Source organism: Vigna umbellata, chromosome 9, assembly GCF_029865625.1.
Source record: "Vigna umbellata cultivar VRB3 chromosome 9, Vumbellata_1.0, whole genome shotgun sequence".
NCBI classification, from domain to species: domain Eukaryota; kingdom Viridiplantae; phylum Streptophyta; class Magnoliopsida; order Fabales; family Fabaceae; genus Vigna; species Vigna umbellata.
Genome location: NC_142173.1, coordinates 16,644,620 through 16,664,253, shown reverse-complemented (window position 1 = coordinate 16,664,253; position 19,634 = coordinate 16,644,620). Strand labels below are relative to the sequence as shown.

Below are 19,634 nucleotides of genomic sequence, written 5' to 3'. Positions count from 1 at the left end.
TTCATCTCGTTTTGTTTGGAGAGAAAAATGAAAAAAAAAGATATATATTTTAGAATTAAATTAAAACAAATTCATCGATAAATATATCTTTATGTATTAAGTATAGGTAAATAATAAAACATATTATATAAAATTTGATTATTCAAAAAAATCATATAAGAAATGTTTTTATTATCGATTAATTTTGCACCACAATCAAACCAGATATGATCTGATGTTATCTTGTCTAGTAATAAAGAAAAAAAAAAGAACAAAGAAAAATATAAGAAAAGTTAAAAGAAAATATGGAAATTAAAGGAAAACGACAACTATAGACTATATAGCTCCTAAAAAGAATTAGGGGAGAGAGAACTATAGACTATATATAGCTCGTAGTCTTATCATTAGAATCTAATATAATAGATTAAGTAAATTCTCGGAAAACTTACCTCTAAGTAAAGCTTTTTGCTTAGATTAAATCAAATCCAAAACCGTGTATATATGATCTCAAAGTGGTGGTGGTTATAGTACTGATAACTGGCAAAAGGAAACGGAAAAATGAACAAGATAAATAAATAAAGCATGAAACATAAGTAATCAAAATGAAAAAAAGAAAAAACATGAACAAATACTTACATAGATCTTTGAACTGCCTGGTTTGTAACTGTCTGTGTCTCAACTTCTACGTATATAAACAATCTGAACAGAGCCAAGAAGGCATTGAAGAATTTCCCAGAACATTCACAAAGTCAAAAGCTGAGAAAACTATAAATGGTTGTTTCTTTATGAAAGCGAGTAACGTATAGTCGACAGATTGAATATTTAAATACGTGAAGATTGCTTGGAAAGAAAGTTTGGAGAAGATATAACGCAACCTTCAAGTCATAGTTTTAAAAAAATCCAATAAGTTTAGAATGTTAGTCCAAGCGTTAATGTCACATGGATAGGATCAGTATATTTAATGTATCATTTAATAAATAGATGGTCCTTCGCTTTTAATTCTTTTATATTCATTTTTAAATAATACGAGACCTTTCATAGTATTTAATTGAGACTAAGAAATAAGAGTTGAATAATTTTTTCCTCTACTATTCGATGCGTTGTTTCATCGCTTTTTTATTCTAAAAGGTATAAAAGATGTATATAAGTTTTATTTTCTATTAACTTTTGAGTAATACCAAATTCTTTAATATAAAAGAAACTAAACTTATAGTTTTAAGTTCAATTATCTATCACTATGAAGAACATATTGTTGAAAAAGCTGACATTTGCTTTTGAAAGTGCAATCATCTATTTTGGCCACCATGCAGTGTGACACCCGGGTACTGACAAGGGCGGGGAGTGATCGCCGGTGCAAGAGACATGAGGTGCAGGAGATACAAACAAGGAACAGCTCCTAGCAGCTTCGAGTGGAAAGGACACATGGATGAATCGAACATACACCGGAATGAGAGGGATCTAAAGACTGTGTAGGTACGAGACTATACAGTTGAAGATAGCTTAAAGGGATTGATTTGGCTACTCATATCACCAAATGCATTTGCTTTTCGGTAGCCTAACCCATAAGAACTCCATGGTTAAGCGTGTTTAGCCTGGAATAAGTTGGGATGGGTGACCTTATGGGAACTTTTTCCGAAAAGTATGTGAGTGAGGACAGCACACTGGAAAGCGATGTGTGGGGGCAGTCGATGATCCCTGTAAGTTGCCGGGACGATACATGCAGGGTTGGATAATTTAGCAGTCTTGATTTGATTTCCTAGTCATTAATACATATTAGTAAATGGCTAGTATTATATATAATTTGTCTTGCTTCTGGTGTTCACTATGTTCTATATACTTTATATATTGTAGTAGTATCAACGTGTTAAATATAACTAATCTAAAATTAACTTTTACTTCCTATTTTGAGCTTCAGGCTCATTATTATGCTTCTTGTTATGTTTTTTGTTTTGTTGCTTGTTGATCAAACCTTAACTGATTTATGTTGTGGAGAGGTGGTGGTGAAGAATGCCATAAGATTGTGTTCAACCAAGCCCAGTAGGGAAGATAACATTATTTTGGTGAAGGTGATTAATCATGTGAAATACAAGTTAACATGGATGAAGGCGATCATGGATGAAGTTGAATTCTTTTAAATATTTCTTTTTCCATCAGTGTTTTTCTTTATATTTACATTATAATTGTCATTGAATATACTTTATCTTAAACCATCAATAAAATTAATTTTAATTAATTTTATGTATTTTACAAATTTATATATTTTGTTTTTTATTATAAAAAACATATTTTATTAAATTAAGAAATTATAAATATAGATGAGTAATCATAAATAAAAAAGATTTCAAACCTCTATCAAATAATAATCATTAATAAAAGAGAAAAAAGAACTTTCGCAATATAAATTTAATATTAAAAGTCTCTGAAAATTGATTGTAGTGATTCTAAACATAAATATTTAAAAAAACTCCTACAAATTAATTTATAGAGAATAAAAATCTTCATAAATTAAAAAAAAAACAGAAAACTTCCATTAAATAACAGATTAGTTTTTTAATACTTGAAAAAAATATTTTTAGACTTAAATCATTAAGACTTTGTTTCGATTTTATTAAAAGAAAAAATACGTAGATCGAAGGATGCAAGAGCTGATTTTAGCCCTTCTCTGGTTAAAATACCAATCAGCATTAGTATAGTTAAAAAATTCTTGTTCTAAGAAATTGACTAGTTGAAGAAACTTTTCGTTGGTTTAACAAGGTAAGATAAGTTAGTTGTTCTAAACCCTAACATATCGATATAGTAAGAAAAATAATATGAATAACACCACTTAAATTAAGTTTATGGCCACACTACACAGAAATTATGTCATATATTGTTGTCTATATTTTTGTAAGATGGTTCAATGATTTTCTTTATTTTTGTTTTAGACTTAGTCATAATGTATGAAGAAAAGAAAAAAAAACCAAGATAGGTGGATACATGTAGAAATTAATAAAGAAGACCAATTGACTTGCAAAAAAGACAAAATTAATGGAAGAGAAACTTCGTGGAGAATAATGTTGAAGGAACTGGGAAGATACAATGTACAGCACTTGAGCATCTGACTGATGGATCAAGGTTTAGTATATTCCTCCTTTTATATGTACCATGTAGAGTTTAATATGATTATAATTTTATATTATATACTCATTCAAAATCATCTTTGAATTTGTTTCTCTTTCCATATGATAGAAAGAAAATGGTGTATGCCATAAAGTACACGGAGATTCTTCTTATCAAAGTATCCACTTTGAGTGAAAAACATATTGACAACTTAAATATTTTACTTTCATGATAAAATAACCAAGTAAAATCTAAGTAGAGAGCTATGTCTGACCAATAATTTAAATTGTTCTATAATCAAATTAGGAATCAATTTTAGATGATTTGTTAAATAAAAAGTGTGAAGATTCACAAAATGGTATTTTAGTGTGAAGACTTAGAAAATAATATTTTAAAAATGGTAGTGAATTAAAAATAATGAGACTCTATTATTTTAAAATTAAAAGGTTTTAATATAAAAATGAATAAGCATAAATGAGTTTCATTATTTTAAAACACATCATCTTTCTATAAATTATTTTTCTAGAGTCTTCTGTCTTCTCTCTAATGTTGTGTTTACTTTGATGGAAGACACTGTTACAACTGATTATCGAAGATGGATTTGGAATGAATTGTATGTTTACTTTAACTGATTTGCGAGTGAATGGAAGCGCGGATTTGCGGGAGAAACGAATTTTCTAATCTTCCCTCATCTGTGCAGATTTACAGGATGCATCACCCATTCTCATTTTTACCCTGCACAGTTGCAAATGTAATGGATTTACAGAGATGAATAAAACATAAAATAATAATAATAAAAATAATAATAATTATTATTTTAATTTACTCAATTACCATTTTTTTATATTTTAAAAATTAATTTTTTTTCTCCTTATAAACATTTTTACAATTATATATAACATTAACAATTATCATTTTATATTACTTTTATAACTAGGGGTATTTTGGTAATCTTCAATTTTTACCAATTAAACAAATATTTTAAAAGTATTACATCAATCAAATCTTAAACTAATTCTCACAAACTTTACCTCTAAATCCACTCTAAATTACCTTCAAATCCACTCAAGTAAACACAAAAAAATTTACCCTCAAATCTCCTCCCCTAAATCATCTCCTCCAATTACCCCCAAGTGAACACACCCTAAGGGTTCTTGCACCCTGTTCATTTGTTTGAAGATCGGAGACCGCCTATGTGATCCTTGCAGTGAGATATTCAATTTTACACGATCAATTTTTCAAATACTAAGTCAGTTTTTTACTATTTTTTAGTTCACGTTCTTCAATGCATATGAGGTTTCCCCTTGCTTGTATGGGTTGAGCTTTCTCTTAGGTTCTCTACTTATCAGTAATTCTAATGGCATACCCTGATAATGTTTTTGTGGCTTGTACATGTTGTTTAGTCTCTTTGAGTTGAGGAGCAAAGTAAGATTCTCTAGAGCTAGTTGGAGTTTCTAACAGGGAAGCTAATTCGTTTTTCATACATATAATAGAAATATTTTAAATATGTTATTTGATGTGCATGAGATTACATGATAACTTGTATGTGTTGAATTGATAAAAAGCAATTGTGTATGATTCATGATTTTTCTTGAGATTGTATGAATATATAAATGTTGTGCAAGTATTTAAAAAAAAAAGTAAAAATAATCAAATGTATGTTATACAAACAATTTGATACACTAAGAAATCACACAAAAAGAAAACAAATATATAATTAATTATATGATAAGATGAAAAATATCTTAAAGATATAAGAAAACTTTTAAAATATCAAATTAGTTCAATAGTTGAAAGATTATGAAAATTGTTTTAGTAAAAAATCAATTCTTCAAATGAAACAAAAATTAAGAATAAGAACATAAAATAAAATAAAAAAGTTATATTACCTAGTGAGTAAGTGAAACATTCTCATGTAAAAAAACGATATAACAAAGGATAGTACTGTACAAGACACAAAAAATATTTAATTAACATTCATTATTTGAGCATAGCTACACAAAGGTTTAATAAAATAAAGGCATAATACCCAATTTTGTCCCCACTTTGGTTCGGAAATCTCAAATTAGTCCCTTTATAGAAAAGTGAGTTGAATGGATCCTTACTTGTAATTATTTGACTCTAATGAGTCCCTTCCGTTAAATAGAGGGAAACGGAGTTAGTGGACTGATGATGTGGCAGTCGTATTTGGTGAGGTGTCAATACGGAATAGTTTGCTTGCTTACGTGGTGTTAGGGTTCCCATTTCCATTTGTGGTTGTATTAAAAATTGGGGATAAAGGTTTTAGGGCTCATTTGTTCGAGACTAGGGCATGACCGAGAAAGAAGGCAGAGGCAGGCAGTGTTTCGAGATTACAAGTCATCGCGGGAACTGGTTGAGAACGAAAAGCGACTTTGGAAGGTGCGTTTATGGTGGTTACGTTAGGGTTCCCCATTTTCATTTCTGGTTGTATTAAAAATTGGGGATAAAGGTTTTAGGGCTCATTTGTTGGAGATTAGGGCATGTCCGAGAAAGAAGACAGAGGCAGGCAGTGATCGTGGGAAGACGGAGCAGTGAAGACGGAGCAGTGGTGGTTCGCGGTTGGCGACTTGTTCTTCGTTGTCAGTGGTTGTCTCTGTTTGGGGTTCGTTCCTTCGGGTTCGCTCTTTGGGGTTCGCAATGTCTTCGAATCACGGTTATATGGGTTTAGGGTTTAGGGTTTAGGGTTTAGGGTTTAGGGTTTAGGGTTTAGGGTTTAGGGTTATATGTCTTCGCGGTTAGCTACCCCATGAGCAAGACGAACAACCGTGATTCGAAGACATTGCGAACCCCAAAGAGCGAACCCGAAGGAACGAACCCCAAACAGAGACAACCACTGACAACGAAGAACAAGTCGCCAACCGCGAACCACCACTGCTCCGTCTTCACTGCTCCGTCTTCCCACGATCACTGCCTGCCTCTGTCTTCTTTCTCGGACATGCCCTAATCTCCAACAAATGAGCCCTAAAACCTTTATCCCCAATTTTTAATACAACCAGAAATGAAAATGGGGAACCCTAACGTAACCACCATAAACGCACCTTCCAAAGTCGCTTTTCGTTCTCAACCAGTTCCCGCGATGACTTGTAATCTGGAAACACTGCCTGCCTCTGCCTTCTTTCTCGGTCATGCCCTAGTCTCGAACAAATGAGCCCTAAAACCTTTATCCCCAATTTTTAATACAACCACAAATGGAAATGGGAACCCTAACACCACGTAAGCAAGCAAACTATTCCGTATTGACACCTCACCAAATACGACTGCCACATCATCAGTCCACTAACTCCGTTTCCCTCTATTTAACGGAAGGGACTCATTAGAGTCAAATAATTACAAGTAAGGATCCATTCAACTCACTTTTCTATAAAGGGACTAATTTGAGATTTCCGAACCAAAGTGGGGACAAAATTGGGTATTATGCCTAAAATAAAAGTATCTTGAAGATGTCAATTAATTTCATGGTAAGTCAAAACAATTAAAAGAAGATATGGTAAGTCAAACAATTAAAAAAAATAAAAAAGTGTGTAGTTAAAAAAAACGAAAGTTATAAAATTAAAACTAAGAATATATTATATTATTTAAAAATTCATGAGTATTTTAGTAATTTAAACCGAAATGAAGATGAATGTTTATTTGACAATATTTTAGGAACAAATACAAACAATACCCATAAAAACATTATTTATTGGACAATGATTATTTGACATCCCTATGATACAGAACAATAATGTGTTTGTGCCATTTTTCAATTAGTGTGGGGTATAGTTAGTAATTATGTGACTGCAAGAAGCAATAGCCTATGAGAAAAAGTGTCCAATATTTCACTTGCAAGGCGTGTAAAGGGAACTTTTTGTAAGCAATCAGTTTTGATTCTCATAATTTCTTCTCGCACTTCTATATGGTGGTCAAAAGGTCTAAAATGACTAAACTTTCGGATAAACTTATATATTTTGGAATTCCAAATTTTTATTTGTGGATTACGTAATTCAAAATATACTTTTTGTATAATTCAAAAATATACATTTCTGAATTGGTGTAATTCAAAATATACTTTTTGTTTTCGAAATGTATTACAGATTATATTTTACAGTCGATAACATAATTTTAGATTTTTTTTATTACAATTCATATTAGATTTTTTATTACAATTCATGTTACAGATTATAATTCAAAAATATATTTTATGTTGTATATGATGAATATACATTTCTGAATTGGTGTAATTCAAAATATACTTTTTGTTTTCGAAATGTATTACAGATTATATTTTACAGTCGATAATATAATTTTAGATCTTTTTATCACAATTCATATTAGATTTCATTCATACAATCTGGAATTATTTCTAACTTTTTCGATACGTGTAGGAAGAATAAATGAATGTGTTAAAATAAATGGTCCATATTTTAATGGGCTGGACGTAGTGACCCAGTCTTTCCATTCCTTTTTAGAATAAAGTTTTTGGAAAATAAAAAAATCATTTTGAAATTAATAGAAAGTGACTCAAGAATGTTTTTAGATTAAAAAATTCCGAAAATGTGTAGTTTGACCTAACTAATAACCTCTCTTTAATGATCAGCTCTTTCCCCTCCATAAAAATCTTGGTCAACACTTTTTTTATTAGAAAAATGAATATTTTAGAATGTAAAATTATATTTTAGAATATTCATTCCGAAATTAGAAAAAGGGTGTAAAATATTTTTATAGGATCCAAAACAAAAATACCTCTCTTTGTTATCTTGTCAAGCATTTATTTTCTTCCTAATTCAATTATTTATATTTCTAAGGGAGAGAAATAAAGACAACCATTAAAATTGTTTTAAGCACTATATCTTCAAGAAATGTTATCGAATTTTAAGAATTGAATTATGCATATTTATGTTATTCATCTCTGTAAAATAATTAATCATTAAATTAAACATGAATCAATGACTCAATCCATTAGATTAAGCTCACACTCATCATAATCCAACTACTAAATTAACATACTCATATTTCATATTTAAGAAAAATAAGAAGCTAATTAAGTCCTAACTCAAGAACTCACTCCTTTAGAATTTTACCTGTCAAAACCCTTCTTTTTAACCAACAATCTATTTTCTCAATCTTATTAATTAGACCGACAAGACCCATTATATTAAACCAACCAACTCTTTCATAACTTTCTCACACCAAACCAAAAGATTCTAACAACAACCCAATTACTTATACCATATCACAAGAGTATTTCAACATCATTCAAATCAATTAAATAATTGTTTCTAACCATCATAAATCATCCAAAACCAATACTAATTTCAACCAACAATTTATAACAAAATTTCACCGCATCAAATTTCACACAATTCAAACATCTAACATAAATTATACACATCATACTAAATTTAAAGCATTAGTTAGTTTCCCTTACCTGATAGATGAACAAATCGTTCTAGAAAGCCTTTAATAGCTCCAAACGCACAAGAAGTTCTATATGCTCCTATGAACCACAAAAACCCGATCAGGATACACTAATAGGACCACTGATTAGTAAATAGTCTTACAGAAGAATCAAACTTTACCTGCAAAATGAAAGGGCTAGCATGCAAGAAAAACGAAATAGACCTAAAAAGAGAAACATAAAATCAACTTACTCTATTTAAGAAACTGATCGGTTAGACTTGAAGATCTTGCAGCGAGGATTACTCAGGAAATCTCGGATCTTCAAAGATATGAACAAAAGGCGAGAACCCTTAGAGAGAAGTCAAAAAACTCTAGAAAAGTGGTTTCTAAAGAAACCGTGTTTTAAAATAATGAAACTCGTTCATAATGACTCAACCTATTGACTTCATCATGAAGTAAAAACATATTTTAACCAATTATAATCTTAAACATATCAACTCAAGTGATCAAACATGCAATATTTAACAAGTACTCACAACAAGACTTTTTCAATATTAAACAACACATATTCACTCCAAATTCATGAAATCAGGCTACCAACAAAGATATTTCAACAAGCTCACATTCAACAATTCTATATACCAATTCATCAATTCCAAACCAAGTCAAGCATGCAACACAATTGATTTAAACATTATCAATATCAAAAACGATAATTAGCTTCCCTTACCTATTAATGACAGAACAACTTTATAAAACCCCAAACAACTCCCACAAATCAAAGGACGCTCAATAGAATCATGATCAGGATAAGCCGTTAGAACCACTGATCAACAGAGAGTCGTGTAGAAAACTCATATGACACGTACAACCATAAATGGTGGGCATGCAAATGAAGAGAAAACATACTAAAGAAAAGAGCATAAACCAACATACGTTTTTGCAAAGGCTAGACTTAAAGATTTCGCCGTGAGGATCACTCAGGCAATATCTGATTTCAAATAGACGAACAAAGAGCGAGAATTCTTAGAGAAAAGTAAAAAAACTCTAGAAAATTGATTTATAGAAAGATGATATGTTTTAAAATAATAAAACTCGTTTATAATGAAGTTATATATTAAAATTATTTAATATTAAAACAATTGAGTCTTGTTATTTTTAAACCACCACCACTTCTAAAATGTCATTTTCTTGAATTTTACATACTACTTTCTTTATTTTAATTCTATTTTTTTGTAATTTTTAATTACTTTATTATTTAATAAAATAAAATTTATAAAAATATATTTTACTTTTATTTTTTAAAATAATGTTATTTATAAAAGAATTTATTAATAATACAAATTATCTACACTATAATATGAAATAAATTATAATGTAATAATTTTGTCTTACACAAATTTCATTTATTTTTCTATTGTGTGTTGGACCCGTCCTCCGACTTACAAATAATTGCGATAAATAATTGTGATGCTGTTCTTACACTGTGTATGGAGGTCACATTTAGCTGTTCTGAATTGGAGTTGATATGTTGGCTTATGAATAAAGTAACACGCCCATATATATTATATATATTGGAGTTACCATTATAACAAATTTCTGAAAACAAAAATATTTTTTTAACTTTTCTTCATATTACAAATAAATTTTGTTTTTAATACTATGATTAATGTTAGCTTAATAAGTTTTTAAAAAATTAATATTTTTTTAAATAAATGATCTATAAACATGGCTATTGAATTTTCTAAAAGCAATTTTTATCTTTGAAAATGTTTGATTTAATTTATAATATTATATTTTTCAAAACATCAAATCTGTAGGAATATTGCATCAAAATGTTTTCTTGTATATTTAAAATATATTTGATTATATTTTAAGTTTTAAAAAATACTTTATATTTTTAAAAGAATGAAAAGAAAAACTGAACAATATAATTAGATTAAAAATTAACATTTCACATTCTCGTAAAAATAAAATTATAACTTTGTGGTTCATGTAGGGAAGGAAGATTTACCAAAACACGGCAAGATTATTGAAATTGATAATAGTACCCAAGAAGAAAATTAAAACTCATAGGAAACACATCAGAACCATGTTCTCAAGTTTAAACTTGCAAGAATACATTAAAGCTCATACATTTTTACAAGTATGAGTGGTGGTTGATATGATGTTGTGTTAATTTGATAGTAAATAAGATGATTATTTTAGTGTTATGGGTGTTTCTTTGATTGTATTTGGTTATTGGATGTATGATAAAAAGGATGATTTTGATTTTGTATTTGATTAACCTTGTGAATACTGCTATTTTGAAGGTAATGTTATAAAAATTGGTGTTGTATTGAGAAGTAAAGAGTAAGTTGAGTTGTATGTTGATTTTAGACCTTAAGAAGGGGTTTTTATAGGCGAGATTTTGAAGTAAAGGTCGAAGGGGAGGAATTGAGTTTTTTTGGGTATGTTCTAGGATCATTTAAAACTTATTTAAGCTTTGAGTTAGTAGAAATCTAATGTAGAATTGGTCGGTAGTTAATAGGATGTGTTTTTGTATGGTCTTTGGTTCATTTTAGGGGTTTTGAGTAGTAAGATTCTAAAGTAACATGTTTGTGCTTAAATAAAGGGTTTGGAGTCTGTTGTTGGGTCATTTATGACTTGTTTAAACCCTTAAAATGCCAAGTTTTGCGTTAGAAAGTGTGAGATTAAGTTTGGACACTTGAGAGTAGTTAAATCAGTTTAATGTACCTAGTTTTTGGTTTAAGGGAAATATGAGGTTTGGTTTTTATTAGGAGGTTATTAGGACTTAGTTGGCTAATTAGAGTGTTAAGAACCTAGTTTAAAACAAGAGAAATGAGATGCATGAGTGTGAGTTGTAAGTTAGTTGGTTGAACCTTGATCTTAACCAAATTAGCAAAATGTTATTTAATTTAAGTTATAAACTTGTTTTTAAATCATTCTTAGTGTCTAGGGATGCCATTTTTATCATTTGGATAGGTATTGAGAGCAACCAAGGCTAAATTAGAGGTCTTCACTATTCTCGTGTGGCGCTCAACAGCAATCAGCGGAGCCTAAGTGCTAGAAAGCCGAGAGCTTTGACGCTCAGTTGCATTAAGGTGGCGCTCAAGCGCCAGATTTATGTAAAGAATGGCGCTCAGCGGTAAGGATGTGTTGCTCAATGCTAATGTCTTTGGCATTCTCTCTTTGTTGATTCATTCTTTTTCTTCTATGGTTTCTTTTAAGGTTGGTTGGTACTTTATGACATGTTTAATATATTTTTATGAAATGTTATTAAGGTGTGATTGAATAAGAGTTTCTAAAGAGAAATTTCAAGTGGTTATTTCAAGTTGTGTATGAATGTAGGAAGCTCATTCTTGGGGGTTATCCTATCACTCTAATGGTCATTCATTCTCAATTACTGAGGAGTGATGCAAATGGTGAGAGTAGCAGGAGGTCCTAGTCTAGGTGCTCTATTATGGCCTAAGACTAACCTTGTGAGTGTAGTAGGATGAAACTCATTGGAAATGACTCTATAGAGCAGTAGAGGCCACCACAAGTGCATGATCCGCCATAGCTCGACATTCATACTTTTAATCCGGATAGTCAAGTCTAGGTCCATGGTATGCTTAAGATGTTTGTTTAACTTTGTATGAAATGTGATGTATGATTAATTCTGAAATTATGTGTTTGTTTCTTTTAACATTAGCTTACTCTTTTTTTATGTTTCTTGTTTGTTTTCTCGTGTATGCTTAATTTATTTTACAATGATCATCTGGTTGGTATGAGTAGAGAATGAGAAAGTCTCTGTGGAACCGGCTCTAAGAGACAATGGTACAGATGTATAACTTGAGTAGAATAGTTAATTTTGCATAACTATATTTTGAGAGACATGATGTAAATATTTATGTCTCTTTTGACGTGGTAAATATAGAATAAATTATAATTATATTGAATAACTGTATGATATTTTATATATTTTTTGAGTTTAATGGTTTTATTTTATTAATTATGTGATAGTTACTTAATAATGTTTATATATTTAAATGAGATGTTACACCTATAACAGAGTCATATATATATATATAAGTTGATTATTTCAAATTATAGATGATTTTCGGCTCACAACATTAAAAAAATGCCATGAAAAACAATAACAAATCTATGGCATATATATGTAAATTAATTCTTTTACTAATCCCTTATTAAAATCCGAAAACTATTTAAAGAGGGATATATATGGTATATGTAATTAAAGTGTAAATTAATTATTTTTTCAATCCCTTATTATGCATAACACAAGCATAATAGGATAAATAATCTAGTCGAAATCCTTTTGATGTTCTCCTCCACAACATTAAAATACATTGATATTGATATATTAATTTTTTTAATATATTTTAAAATATCAAAATTCAAAATGAATGTTTATCCATATATTTTGAAAAGATAATAAAGAAACAGCAGAAAGAATCGAAAACATCGAGATTCCATTGTAATGAAAAGTTCTGCAAGAAAAGCTGCAACATTGGAAGTAGAATGAGAGTTATTGGTTGAGGATGTTAGCATTTTATGGATGCTACGACCACGATAAATAACCAAATTCTCTCTCATGGGTTGGAATTTGGATTTATTCAAAAGAACAAGATAAAAAGTACAAGGTGGATACACGCAAGACATGCACATTCCTATGTAGCCACCTCATATCTACGTGGAGTTTTGAACATTATAAATGTTACACGTTTTCTTGTCTTTAATGCTACTACCGCGTTCAGTTATAAACTTCTATTACACCGTCAATTGTGGGTACGAAGTTTTTGCATTTATTTGTAAAGGTTTAATAGCCAATTTAATCCTCACTTTGATTGAAAAATCTCAATTTAGTCCCTCGTTATAAAAGTGTTTTGAATTAGTCCTAACTTTTAAAATAGTGGGTCAGATTGGTCCTTTCTGTTAAATATAAGTTAACAAAATTAATGGATGATGATGTGACACAACTTAAAGCTAACGAGGGACCAATCTAACACATCAGCTTTAAGCTGTGTCACATCATCATCCATTAATTTCGTTAACTTATATTTAACGAAAGGGATCAATCTGACCCACTATTTTAAAAGTTAGGACTAATGTAAAACACTTTTATAACGAGGGACTAAATTGAGATTTTTCAACCAAAGTGGGGACTAAATTGGCTATTAAACCATTTGTAAACTAATTAAGTTCATGCTTCCTCGGTTACTTTTGAAACTCAAATTTTATAGTAATATGTTTTTTGTCTCTTTGATTGCTACTTTCACAATTTCAAATAGACATTATAATAATTTTTTTTATTTGTATTTGTTATTTATTTTCTAATTATTCTAGATATATTTGTTATGATACAGGGATGAAAGGATAAAATAAATTATCCTGATAGTAGACATTACATTAATAATGAATACTTTATTAAAGCTAATAATGTAATTTAAAAACAAATAAAAAAGAAACTGAAACAGTATATATATATTTATATATTAAGTACATTAGAGAAACTGTTATTTTTTTTAAATATCCTTTCGTCCATAAATTTTATGTTATCCAGTTTTTTTTAGAAAGTTATGGATTTTATTTTTTTCTCTCATATGACAAACAGGTATACCACATTTTTAAGGTTTGTAAAATAGTATAGTAATGAATGGTATATCACATTCCAATTTGATAAGGTGAATAAAGAACTCAAATAACACGGTAGAAAGTTTGAATAGTTTGATAAGGTGCATTGAGAATTTAGATAAACTTAATGAGAAGTTCAAATGACTTAATAAGGTGTATTGAGAACTCGATTAGTAGTTCAGATAGCTTGGATACATTTCTGAACTCTTTAGACCTTCGATTGAGCAATTTGAATTATTCATATACCTACTGGGCTATCGGACTATTCAGATATCTTGCTGACCTGAAAAAATAATACACGTGTATTGTCAATCTTACCAGATTGGGAACGTCTTAAAAAGTTTACCACTTATCTTATCGACCTTATTTGAGTTGGGAAGATGGCACACACCGAGCTATCTAATCGATCTAAGGACAAAAACAAAACTAATATCGTTAATTATGGATGACTATATCTGTGACTTTCTAAATAGAAAGAGACAAAATAGACCAAATTTACGAAAAAATAAAAATAAAAAATTATAATAATTTAGTGATAAAAAAACTTATTTAATTAAAACAAATAGTTTATAAAACTAACCGATAGTGGATAAGCCTTTAATTTATAAGTTTTTAATGATAACAAACTTATTAATTTAGAAGTTTCCAGAAATAAGGATAAATGAGTTATAAATGTAGAATGATAAGAAAATATATAAATAGGTTAGTTTTATTACATGAGTGAAGTCTATGTTTTTCTTTCACAAACATATTATGTAATCATATTTTTTGAACTTTTAAAATAATTAAACTTTCATTAAACTTTAAGTATTTGAGTTAATAAGTTATCTTATAAAATTGAAAGTATTAGGTAAATTTATATTTCTTTTAATAATTATAAAAAATATTTTTATAATTATAATAATCACAATAATAATAATAATTTTATTATTTTTTATAATCATAAAAAAGTTTTCACTAGTTAATAAAGTAATTGACAGATATAAAATACTTCATAATATTATAAGTATATAATATTTATTTATATAAATGAAATTTGTGTTTATAAATAAAATAAAATTAAAGAAAATAAAAATATTATCAATAAGGTATAAATTGCAAATAATTACTTAGAAGTTAGTTAAAGTAACATATAGCTATAAATTAGAAATTCTTGCATTGTCAAACTACTAGTTTATAAACTTTTTAATAGTTAACTTGTCTTACCAAAACACTTGACGCCAATCTCTTGTAGATGAATAGAAAATTTTACCTTTTAAATGCTCATAAAAGCTATTGAGAAAATTTAATTTAATTTAGAAACCATAACATTTGCAATCAATTTTATATGCATTTATTCAATCATTACTTCAAATATATATATATATATATATATATATATATATATATATATATATATATATATATATATATATATATATATTATTAGAATCATGGATCAATTTACAAGAATTACTTAAATATAAAAATATTATTTTCAATGTGGATCTTATTTGTACACATATATTTATTTATTTCTTAAAATTAAAAAAATTATTTATATATAAAAAGTATAAGGCAATCTTTTATAAACTTAAATATAATAAAACTTCAATAACTTTTATTTGGTGATGCAGTATTAACAGTTTCCAATTAATTGAGATGTTATCTGCTTCCATCAATAACATTTTAAGGAAAATATTTATTGTTGAAATGTGATAAACATAATTATATAGCATTCCTGATTTATTTAAATTATCTTATATTGCTAATAAATACTTATTTTGTTTCACAATGAGTACGACTTTATCTATATAACAAAGTTTCAAATTAAATAATATTTTCAAATTTTAATGAAATATTATTTTTCTTCTCAATTAATATTCGTATTAATTACTCTTTCTTACTCGAATGCAATAAATTTATTCAACCATATAAGGATATCTTAATAAAGTTTTAAGTATATTTGATTTTATTCGAATCTTTTATATTTTTGAACCAAAGTTAAAGGTATATTATTATTCTTTATTTGTGTTTTTATATTAAAATAAAGGATTAAATGTGTTTTTTTTTTGAAATTTGGAATTAGTTTTTTTTCAAAATTTTAGACTAAAATTGCTTGAATTTAGTTCTTTAATCAAAATTTGTTAAATTTATTTGAAATTTCAAACATATATTCTTAACTAATATGGTAGAAAAAAATATGTCAAATAGTATAAACAATTCAAATGCTATTATGAAATGCATATAAAACGTCAAATAATTTTAACAAAATTTAGTTTAAATGAAAAAATGTACACATTTATGGAGTTAAGACACTAAATTGGATAAAAATTTCAAAAATAGACTAATTTCGACTTTCACTTAAAGTTAAGAGACACAAAATATATTTAACTTTAAAATAAAGTTAATTAAGTTTGTGTTTTTTCATAAATTTAAGTATTATAGTTAAATTTATAATAAGAATTTTTTATATTAACTATTTAAAAATTTTATATTCTTCAATTAGTTTTTTTTGTCAATGATATAATTATTTGATTCTTATCATTATGAACTTGAAGAACAACAAAATTGATGTTTCGAAATTTTAATTATTTTTATAAAAAAAATTCATTTCATTTTATAAATTAAATATTAAAAAAATAGTTAAGTTCACCATGTGAGTTCGATAAAAGAATTTCATAACTTCATTTTTTCTTTTTACCCAAACTCATAGTGTTTTATTTAAAACTAGAACATCAAATGAATACGTATTTCAATTACCGGCTGAGATTCAATTAAAAAAGTATAATATTTTTATAATAAATAAAAGAAAAAAAGTTTTTAATTTGACACTTAATTTCATTTATTTCATCAAAAACTTAAAATATAATTTAATCTTAGTAAAATCATATTAAAATGTGGCAATTTCCTTAATTTATGTGAAAAACTTTAAACTACAATCATTATGGAATGAAGGGATTATATGAATCCAAACTTTACTATATTGTTTTTATTCCTTTCTAATGGTCGGATCTTTCAAAAAAATGTTCTTTCTTATATTTTCAAAGAATAAAATTGGAATTATTTTAGGACCGAGAAAGCAACTAATTGAATTTATATTTTTCATGATTAAGATTATTGACAATAAATGATTAAAGCGTTTATAAAATGTGTTGTATTTCTCCCATTCCACTATGCAAGTTGAAGGCATTACATGGAATCAGGTTGAAATAAATTAGAGAGAAAATAAGAAAAATGATTTTATTTAGTTTACTAATAATAAAAAATAACTCCAAGTTGACCACTCTCCTGCTGACTCCATGCAACTTAATTGAAGTATTGTGTTTTCCTTTCTTACCCAATTTTTCTCGCCTATAAAACACCACCCATGTTCCAACATCTCCAGACCTGAGAGCAACAAGAACACAACACAAACCTTAATCTCATCCAAAAAGAACATCATAGTAGAAATGGCTACACGCGTTATTCCTCGCAAGATCCTCAAGGGATCCCGCTACAACACGTCCACGAAGCCCCTCAACACGGTGCATCCCTCTCTAACACCTGTCATCACGCCGCCGGCGATCTTCGAGAAGCCGCCAAAAGCTCCGGCTGAGGCGGCGCTGGCGATGGACGACGGGGAGCGGCTTTTCGCCTCCGTGTCCACGGGGCGGCTGCTCCGGTCGGCAGCAGTGCTTCATGCGACGGCGGTGGGACCCATGGTGGACATGGGAATGTGGGTGATGAGGTCGCCGCTGTTCCAGAGTGGGCTGCGGCGGGATCTCGTCATGTACACCACGCGCGAGACGTTCTTCTCACACTTCTGCGCCGGCGAGGACGCCGTAACTGCAAGTAAGAGCATCGGGGCGCTAAACGACGCCGGCTTGCGCGGCATGCTCGTGTACGGCGTGGAGGATGCGCATGATAACGAGGGATGTGATCGGAACCTCATTGGGTTCCTTGAAACGGTTACTGTCAGCAAATCGCTTCCACCAGCTTCTGTAATTGCTTCTTATTCTTTCTCTTCTATCTCTTTGGTTTTTCACTTTTTTTCTTACATGCAACGGGGAGAATGAGCTAGATTCGGTGAAGTGGGTCCCACTTGAATTTATTGTCTTTTTTTTCCCAGAGTTTTAGATCCCCTCCTAAAACATCTCTGATCAGTGAAACTTTGTTTTTTTTGGTTTAATAGCCAATTTAGTCTGGTTGAAAAATCTCAATTTAGTCCCTCGTTATAAAAGTGTTTTGAATTAGTCCTAACTTTTAAAATAGTAGGTCAGATTGGTCCTTTCTGTTAAATATAAGTTAACAAAATTAATGGATGATGATGTTTCACAACTTAAAGCTAACGAGGGACCAATCTAACACATCAGCTTTAAGCTGAGTCACATCATCATCGATTAATTTCGTTAACTTATATTTAACGAAAGGGACGAATCTGACCCACTATTTTAAAAGTTAGGACTAATGTAAAACACTTTTATAACGAGGGACTAAATTGAGATTTTTCAACCAAAATGGGGACTAAATTGGCTATTAAACCTTTTTTTTTTCTTATGAAAAATAAAAGAAAACAATTTAGTCAATGAAAAAAAAAATGGATGGTGAAAAGTTTACTCGAACTCGAAACCTCAGTTGATAAAATATTTGTGTACCCTTCTCTGACATGGGTTTGGTTGAATCCTGTTCCTTTTTGTTTTCACAGAGAAAAAAAGTTATTTTGAAATGTGTGAATTTTGTAGTAAATTAAACAAAGAATAAATGTGTCATGTGAATTTGAGTATACTGTAATTTGACATTTTTGGAAATATTCTATTTTTCTTTAATTATGATATCAATTATTATTATTTGTCGGAAGTTACGGTGCTTCCATGCTTTTTAATATTTTTTTACAACTAATTACGGTGTTTCAATGCTCTTCATTTGTGTCTTATTTTTTGTGTACAGTTGTTTTTGTATATTTACTTTATTTTAATATTTTAATGGTATGCCAGATCATAATTTTGATATGCATATCTTTTAACGTAACGAAAGAAAAAGAGTGTGATCCACTTGTCGAAAATGAATCACTGCATTTTTTTATTACCACGTTATTTTACATATTAAAAAAACTGATTTTGGCAAGAAAAAGAAAAAGGGGTGAAAATAGACCAACTTTTTTGATCAATTCTTTTGCACCAAATTAAAATTGCCGTTATTATTTTTGTGTAATTTGGGACTCTGCACCGAAACGCGTACGGTGCGGCGTGTTTGATTTTTCTGTGATTGAATCTACAAGTGGGTACCATGCATAAATCATTGTCAGAAAATCAACGTTATAGTGTGACCACTTGATATGCCCTTTAAGGTCACGTTTGTTTTTTTTTTTTTTTTTTTGCATGATATTGATGTGGGATGTGTTATTTTGTCACTCTCAGAAAGAGGACAATGGTGTTGGCAGTTTAGTATTACTGCTGCTGCACATGAGCTGTGATTCACCCTCATGCCATGAGAAAATTGCAGAGTGTACGAATTGAAAGAAATTAAATTGATGGCTTTCATGACAGTACACTTTACCA

At 29.2% G+C, this 19,634-nt stretch overlaps 1 pseudogene; it reads left to right on the top strand.

Moving 5' to 3' along the window:
- Nucleotides 1–17,374: 17,374 nt before the first annotated feature.
- Nucleotides 17,375–18,321, top strand: LOC148192725 (proline dehydrogenase 2, mitochondrial pseudogene; annotated as a pseudogene).
- Nucleotides 18,322–19,634: the final 1,313 nt, after the last annotated feature.